The sequence below is a fragment of the Mustela nigripes genome, chromosome 16 (genome assembly GCF_022355385.1).
Source record: "Mustela nigripes isolate SB6536 chromosome 16, MUSNIG.SB6536, whole genome shotgun sequence".
NCBI lineage: Eukaryota > Metazoa > Chordata > Mammalia > Carnivora > Mustelidae > Mustela > Mustela nigripes.
The window spans coordinates 9848473-9856677 of record NC_081572.1 but is presented as its reverse complement, the minus strand read 5'-3'; the positions used below and the strand labels follow the sequence as shown (position 1 = coordinate 9856677).

The 8205-nt window shown below is 38.6% G+C and overlaps 1 non-coding gene across 1 annotated transcript; it reads right to left on the bottom strand.

The window, feature by feature from the left end:
- Nucleotides 1-1637: 1637 nt before the first annotated feature.
- LOC132004622 (small nucleolar RNA SNORA32) lies at nucleotides 1638-1772 on the bottom strand. Its single transcript, XR_009400576.1, has one exon. It is a non-coding gene; the product is annotated as a small nucleolar RNA SNORA32 (small nucleolar RNA).
- Nucleotides 1773-8205: the final 6433 nt, after the last annotated feature.

Here is an 8205-nt window from a genome sequence, read left to right as displayed (position 1 = left end):
TCTGCTAAAGTAATTAACAAAAAAAAAAAAGAAAAGAAAAAGAACCATCATAAGGCTCAGTGTTAATCATGATAAACTCAAAAGAAGCTGTGTCCAACTGTTAATTTTATCAGATTTATTTTGCATTCAGCAATTTAATGTTAATGAAGTAGACTTATTCCACTGAATTAATATTAATAATTTTAATATTTGTTTTTACATTCTTATCTGTATAAAACTATTACATTTTCTTTGATTTACAGTAATAAAAAAATTTAATTCACAGTAACTCCATACCTAGATTTGTGTTTGTGCTTAAAACACAGAAAATGGTATAATAAATAATTTTTAAAAAAAACAATAGCAACAACAACAATGACAAACCTATCTGAAAGGGAAAAAAGCCATCTTCCCACATATTTTCAGGCCAAATGTAAGGGTTGCCCTCATTTTACACTGTAGGGATCTTCTAAAAATTTTGTTAAGACAAAAGTAAATTCAAACATCCTATAAGAGCATCAGGACCAGCACTTTCTTAGAGACAGGTGGTAAAATTGAAAGTTGATTTCTAAGGCAAAATCACTGGAGTCCCTCTTTTTAGGTAAATGTTGCAGTGAGAGCATTACGACAAGGCACTGGGCAGGAAGTCATAGTTCCTGGATCTAGCTCCTGGGAATGCCTCTCCCATATTAGGGACTTGAATAATGGTTAACCCTCCTGACCTTTCAGTTTATTCATCAGTAAAAAGTGAATAATAGGGCTGCCTGGGTGGCTCAGTGGGTTAAGCCTCTGCCTTCAGCTCAGGTCATGATCTCAGGGTCCTGGGATCGAGTTCCGCATCAGGCTTTCTGCTAGGCAGGAAGCCTGCTTCCTCCTCCGTCTCTCTCTCTCTCCCTGTCTGCCTACTTGTGTCAAATAAATAAAATCTTTTTTTAAAAAGTGAATAATATTACCAACCTCAGTCTTTGTGAGACTTAATACATTCATTTAATGTGAATTGAACAAGCAATAAAGTAGTAGTAGTAGAAAGTAAGCTTCATGGAGTTCATTCAGTGCATGGGGCAGATCTGTGACCTAGAATGACTAGAAGTGTGCCTAGATAGCGATCTTCTCTGGCCCCAGGGACGCCTGAATGGCCAGACAACTTGCCTTTGGCCTCAAGCAGCAGCATCTTTTCTTTCTTTTTCTTTTATTTATTTATTTATTTATTTAAAGCCAATACATTTTTATTTAAGAAGTTTTTACATGTGATTCCTTCCACTGCCAGTCACTGCTCATCACCATAGTTCCTCCAAAGTTAGAATCATAATCTTCAAAACAGCCCTTTTAAAAAGAACTTGATCAATCTACAGTTGTCACTGTCACTCCTATATAACAGGAACATAAAGTAAGGTTCCATTTCCAGAGATGATCATGTAAACTGAAGCCAGCCTCCCTCTACCAAATCTATTATATTACGAGTTGCATGATTATTAACAATACGGGAGGAGTTAGCAAAATACATCTCTTAGAGATCTAGGCATGCACTGTTCAGTATACCAGCCATGTATGTTCAGATGAGAATCTGAAATATGACCATTACCAAATCACATATGGCTTATGTTATAATTTATACTGGACAGGCTAATCTAGACAATGGAAATAGAACAGAGTTGGTAAAATGTTCCCAATAGGCTGAATGCTAGCAAAGTAGCCGAAAGAAAGAAAACCTAGTGGGAAATTTTTTTTTTTCTTTTACTGGTCATGTCCACAGCAAATGAGAAACTGCATTCTCAAAGCCTCGGTAATGACCACAGCAGCATCTTTTCAATCACATGTTTGGCACAAATACCGATTTATATACCATTGATGCACGAATATCATTTATATACCCAAACCCATCCTCCATGTTCCAAGACACAGAAAGGACTGAGAAGCGTAACTAATACATACACTATCAATTGAGTTTAATTTATTGCAACGCATTTTAGAGCTCAGGAGGTGGAAATATCACAGGGAACTTAAATAAATTGGCCAATGTCCCACAAGCAAATAAGAAGCAACACCGCCATTTGACTCTAGGTTTATGTGACTGTGATGGTTACTTTGTCAGTGTCCACCTGACTGAGCTAAGGGATGTCCAGGTAGCTGGTGAACATCATTTCTGGGTGTTGAAGAGGATTTTCAGAAGAGATCAACAATTCAACTGTGCATGGGTGAAGTTCTGTCCTCATCAGAGTCAGTGGGCCTCATCAGCTCACTGAAGGCCCAAAAAGAACAAAGTTTAAAGGAAGGGTAGAGGCTTACTTTCTCTTCTTGAGCTGGGATGTTCCTCTTATCCTGGCCTCCTGCATGAGTTTCTGATTCTCGGGTCTTTGAACTCCAGTGCTTACACCGGTAGCCCTTCTGATCTCAGACTAGGAGTTGTATCACTGGTTCCCTTGGTTCTTAGGCCCTTGTACTAGGACTGAAAGATACCACTGGCTTTCCTGGCTTTCCAGCAGGTGGTGAGACTTCTTGGTCTCATAACCATGTGATTCACTTCCTATTAAAAATTAAAAAAAAAAATCTGTGTGTATCTTATTGGGTCTGTTTCTCTGAAGAACCTTCACACACTGAAGCCTACATTCTTATTCACCGAATTCAATCGTGATTGTCATTAGTAATATTTAGTCCTAATTAGTAATAACTGCAGTTCCCTGTTGATTCACAAATTGACCGGGTACACAGAGGGCAAGGAGAGACTGAAGAAAGAGACCACCACTCCACAAGGGCAGGTAGCAGATTTAAGAAGCAAGTGCACTTATGTAAGGGTCTTGTCGGGGGTGGCCGCAAGACAAGCAGACCTCTGCACCCACCCACCAAGTCACAAAAGCTTCTGTAGAAGGCTTAACTGGGTTCAGTCATGTTGAGACCATCTGGACAGGATTCAACACCTTACTCTCAGTACTGTTCTTGGAAGAGCTCCCACTACAGAAATGGTAGGTGGAGCATAAATCCTAAAGATAGGGGAGGCAATGATGGGCAGCTGATTAACCAGGTCTAGCTCCTGAGTCAACCAGCAGTCACGTCCTCTCAGTGACCTCCTCCGACATTCACCCCATTTTAAGGAACATGATAGGATTTCACCTTCTTGCACTCTTGAGGTTAGGGGTGGCCTGTGATGTGCTTTGACCAATTAAAGATAAGTGACATGATTCAGTTCTTGGTAGAGGTTTCAAGAGCCTCCTTTCTCACTGTGGCAGTGATTAATGAAGCCCCATCAAGATGATGACTCTGCCAACTCAAGTGTCAGTAGAACAGACCATAGTGAGGAAAGCCATCTTATGCAGTATATGTCATGGGAGCTACAAATACACTTTGGTTTTGTTAATACATGAAGATTTGGAGGTCTATAGCCACAGCATAACCCAGTCTCTCTTGACACAATGAGGCTGCTGCTAAATAGGTAGTAAACTGGTTGCGATGTGCTGTGAAATTGCCTGTTGGAGGCTGGAAGAGACCCTCATCTGTTATGCTGGGTGAATTTTGTAGTTTAAGATACTCCCACTATGGCTGATTTTAAGCTATTTACATGAGAGCACTGAATGTAGACTTGAAGTCTAATGGACAAAGAAAGATGAACAGAGTGGATGGGAAGGAAAAATAAGATAAAAACAGAGATGGGGGCAAACCATAAGGACTCTTAACAATAGGTAACAGTGGGGCACCTGGGTGGCTCAGTGAGGTAAGCCTCTGCCTTTGGCTCAGATCATGATCTCAGAGTCCTGGGATGAAGCCCTGCATCGGGCTCTCTGCTCAGCAGGGAACCTGCTTTCCCTTCTCTCTCTTGCCTGCCTCTCTGCCTATTTGTGATTTTTCTATCTTTCAAATAAATAAACAAAATCTTAAAAACAAACAAATAAACAAAAAAGTAGGAAACAAATTGAGGGTTGCCAGAAGGGAAGTGGGTAGGGGAAGATGGGGTAAGTGGTGATGGGCATTAAGGAGGGCACTTGTTGTAATGAGCCTTGTTTATTAATATGCAAGTGATGAATCACTAAATTCTACCCTGAAACTAATACTACACTACATGTTAACTAACCAGAATTTAAATAAGATCTTGAAAAAAAAAAAAAAAGAAAGAAAGAAAGAAAGAGAAAGAAGGAAGGAAAAAAGGAAGGAAGGGGGAAAGAAAGAAACCAAATGGACAAAATAAGCTCTGGCACGCCAGTAGGAGGCTAGCTCTCATATACCACTTCTCAGGGTGTTTGGTTGTAGATGACTCCATACTTCTTTGAGTTCGCAGCCCAGAGAAGCAACATTGAATGGGATATTGAGGAGAGATGCATATGCGTTCTTTTTTATCAAGAATATAATGGCCAAAGTAAATATCTTTTCCTAAGTACAAATCTTTCTTCATCTGAAATCCTTGCCACAAGGCTACCAACAGCTACATGACTGTTGGAGTCCATGTCAATTCTAAGCCATAAGATTCACTTTTTGAAAGAGGCATCAATCCTAAATTTAGATGGGTCCATCAGAAACATACAGTACAAGGATGTATACTGGAACACTTACATGTGTTTTCATTTCACCAAATCCTCCTTTGGATCCATCCAACATCCTTCTGACAGTCTCTTCCAAACAATAAGATTCTGAAATAATTTTAGCATTGGTGAGGATATTACAAGGAAACACTCAAAGATACATGATGCCTATATATAGTCCTTTGTGGCCAAAACAAGTAGGTGTTTATCAAGCCTATTCTATTTTTCTGGACACTAGAAGACTACATTTTCCAGCCTCTCTTGTGGCAGCTTTGAAACTAAAGAAGAAGTGATGTATACCACATCCAGATTTGGTCATGCATGATTTTCCTTGCTGTTCATTTCCTTCCTTCCTTCAATGGCTAATGACAAGAGACCAACAAAGGACTCCAAATAGACCCTAGAAGGTAGTAGTACCACCAGAGGAGAAAAGCCAGAATTCTTAGGTCACTGGTGTAAGCCCAGCTGCTAAATGCTGACTGGACTTTCCATTGAGTTATTCTGTGTTGTAGCAGCTAGTGTTAATTACTCTGATTGATATCTCTTCTTATCCAGGAATCTTATTATATTTATGTGGCACTAAAAACATATTATTTTGGATTTTTATATGCATGAAGAAATTGGAGCACAGACTATTTCTGTGAAACAATCAGATAACCCAAAACACAATTTAGATTATCTAAGCAGAAACAGAGGGAACCCAGGAAAAATATGACCTGGCTTTTTCCCGAGAATTACGATTACCGAAGATAGAAATGAATAAATCGTTTCATGCATCTTCCAAGTAGAGGAGTTGAGGTATTTCCTCCCTCTCCATTCTTAACTTTTAAAAGATAGCTGTGGAGCTTCATAACAGGAAGTTATTTTTAGGAAATATTTCTTTGAACAATGATGAAGCGAACATTATGGCTTATTGTTGAAACTAGCAAATTTTGTTTAGATCCAAATGCTCCAATTCTGGATATATTAACTCCTCACAGCCTCCTCCTGTTTCATTCTTTGCCTGCTTATGTGAAAAATGTTTTAGCAAATGTTTGCTGAAATTCTGTGATGAAAAGGACTTCTTGAATCAAATAAGTAATTAACAATCTGGGGAAGGCTGCATTGTACCACCCAGATGGTTCCTGAAGGAAGGACCTGTTGAAAATAACATGATCAGCAAAGGCCCATTCACTCCTTTAGTGATGGAGAGCTGTCCTGCACATGGTCAGGCAAAGCCTGAATGTCGCTCACCCAATGACTGTCACTGCTGGGGTGACCAGTGATCCTCATTCCTGTCCTCCCAGTGAGGCTTTGTCTTGTTAATACCCCAGCTGATTTCTCCCTCTGCCCATTTTGGAGGGGTTGATCCCAAATAAACATCATTCACCCTAAACTATCTCAGCATCTTCTTCTGGAGAACCCAACTTGTGACGCAGACTGCTGAAGGGCTACCAGCTGATCAGAATACACATGGTTAAAGTGCAAATTTAAATAGAACTTGCTCTATATGAGAGGACACACAGAAGAGTCCTCTGCTAAAGTTTGTTCTGGAATGCAGACTAGAGATTCTTAATGTTACTTCAAAATTTTTGACTTCTTTTTCTTCTACATTTGCACTTCACAAACCAAGGTACTGGAATATATTTTTTAAAAAACAAGTCTAGCAAAGGAAACTTTTTCCTTCCTGTATTCCAAGGGAGGAAAGTAAATTAATTAGTTGATTAATTTCATATAGCCCATGGCTGTCAAATACAGATATACCATTTATTGCTGTATCTCCTCATTTTCTTTATACAGAAAGGAAAAAAAAAATAACAAAAAACCTTCTTGGGCTCATAGATGTTGATGAGAATCATTTTTACTTAGATCTGTCCTTTAGTTTCATACCATATAATGACTGTCTATGAAAATACAAGACAAAAGAAATGTCTTTCAGTATCTCTTTACCATGACTGTAAACATCCATCCAAATAATCTTTTAAAATATATATATATATATACATATATATATATATATATTTTTTAATTAGAGAGCGTGTGCACATGCTTTTGTGCATGGAGGAGGTGCAGAGGGAGAAGCAGACTCCCCGATGAGGAGGGATCCTGTTGTGGGACTCGATCCCCAGACCCTGAGATCATGACCTGAGCCAAGGACATACGCTTAACCGACTGAACCACCTGTGTGTCCCCTTCCCCCATCCACATAATCTTATATGATGGTTCCTCTTGGAATTATAACCACTGAAACCTAGTGTGATTGTTCAGTAAAATAACAAATCCGGTTTACATCCTATATTTCTGAAGACTATAGCTGGGCCATTTTAATATAGAGCTGAGAATTATAGCTATGTTATCAGATAGCAGACACTACAAAACCTCTCCTTTGTGAAGATATCTCTGGTTTTGTCTGCCCTAAGGGCTGGCACTTATCCCTAATGATCTAGTTCTTCAGATTATAAATAGTGTTTTGTGTATGTTACGTTTAGATATTATATATATTGTTTAGTGTATATTATGGTCACTTGTTATTATAAGTATCCTACATGAATTATCTCAAAATGGCCCCAAAACAAACTTATAAAGAGAACTTTTTTTTTTTCATGGTCATCCCCTTTCACTGAGGAGGAAACTGAGGCCCAGAGATATCCCCAATAATGTGTCCAAAGGCAGTGTTAGTGCAGATACAACAGGGATTCATACACAAGTGGTCTCTTATTCACTGGGTTTTACAGTTAATATTTAAGATACTGGATTCCAGGAGACCTCCAGTAAAGAGTAAATAGCAGCCAAAAAGACAACTCTCTCAATTATCAGTTGTGTTAAATGCTTGTCATTTATTTACTAAGAAATTGATACACCTGTTAGAATTAATCCTGTCAATTTCTCTTAGCATTGTCTTGGGAGATGGGGTCCTAGTAAAATGGTCTATAATTAGGGGGAGTGAAGAGTGGAGAGGGATGGATCTTGAACAGGAATTGCTGTTTTGAAAGGGCAGTTTGGATGGGGAGTCACACTAGTGGGTTCCTTGGGACCAGGGGACAGAAGCATAAAGACAGCAGGCATCTTGTGACATGGGGCTGGCATCTGGTGCATAGAAAGAGAAAGTAATAAGTTGCCAAGGAATGATCTTCCCTTTGGCCAGTCTTTTCCAACACTGTTTTAATTTCTCTCCATAACACAGTGACAGTGTGCTAATCTACTCTGAATTTTCAAATGGATTCAAATATGTTTGAAAGTCTAAAGCCATAGAAAAAATGTTTATCTACAAAATTAATGCAAAAAAATTTTGATTTGCTTACAAGATGATAGAAACTTGGGCATGCCATGGTTAATACTTAGGTAACTAGAGGTGATCTCAAGGGATTTAGTTTCTAATCAAAATTCAAAATGCAAGCTCTATGGATTTTTGTGTGTGTTCTCTTATTCAATATATATTCTTTTATGAGCCATTTCTGTAATTCTTTTTGAGTCCCAGCACTAGATGAGTCACACATTTTACTAAGAGTTTTAATTTTTCAACACACTGTATCCTTGATAAAAATCGAAAGTATGATTTTTTTTTCCCCTTCTGTAATCAAATAAGACCGAATTCAAAGGCTCTTCTAGAATGGGCTTTCATATCTCAGATCATCACTTATCTATCCTACTCAGTTCCAGTTCTGTTTTCCTCAAAACATTGTGATTGGGCAAGTCTTGTAATAACTAGCTTTGTGAAGGGTGGAACTTTTTGCATGGG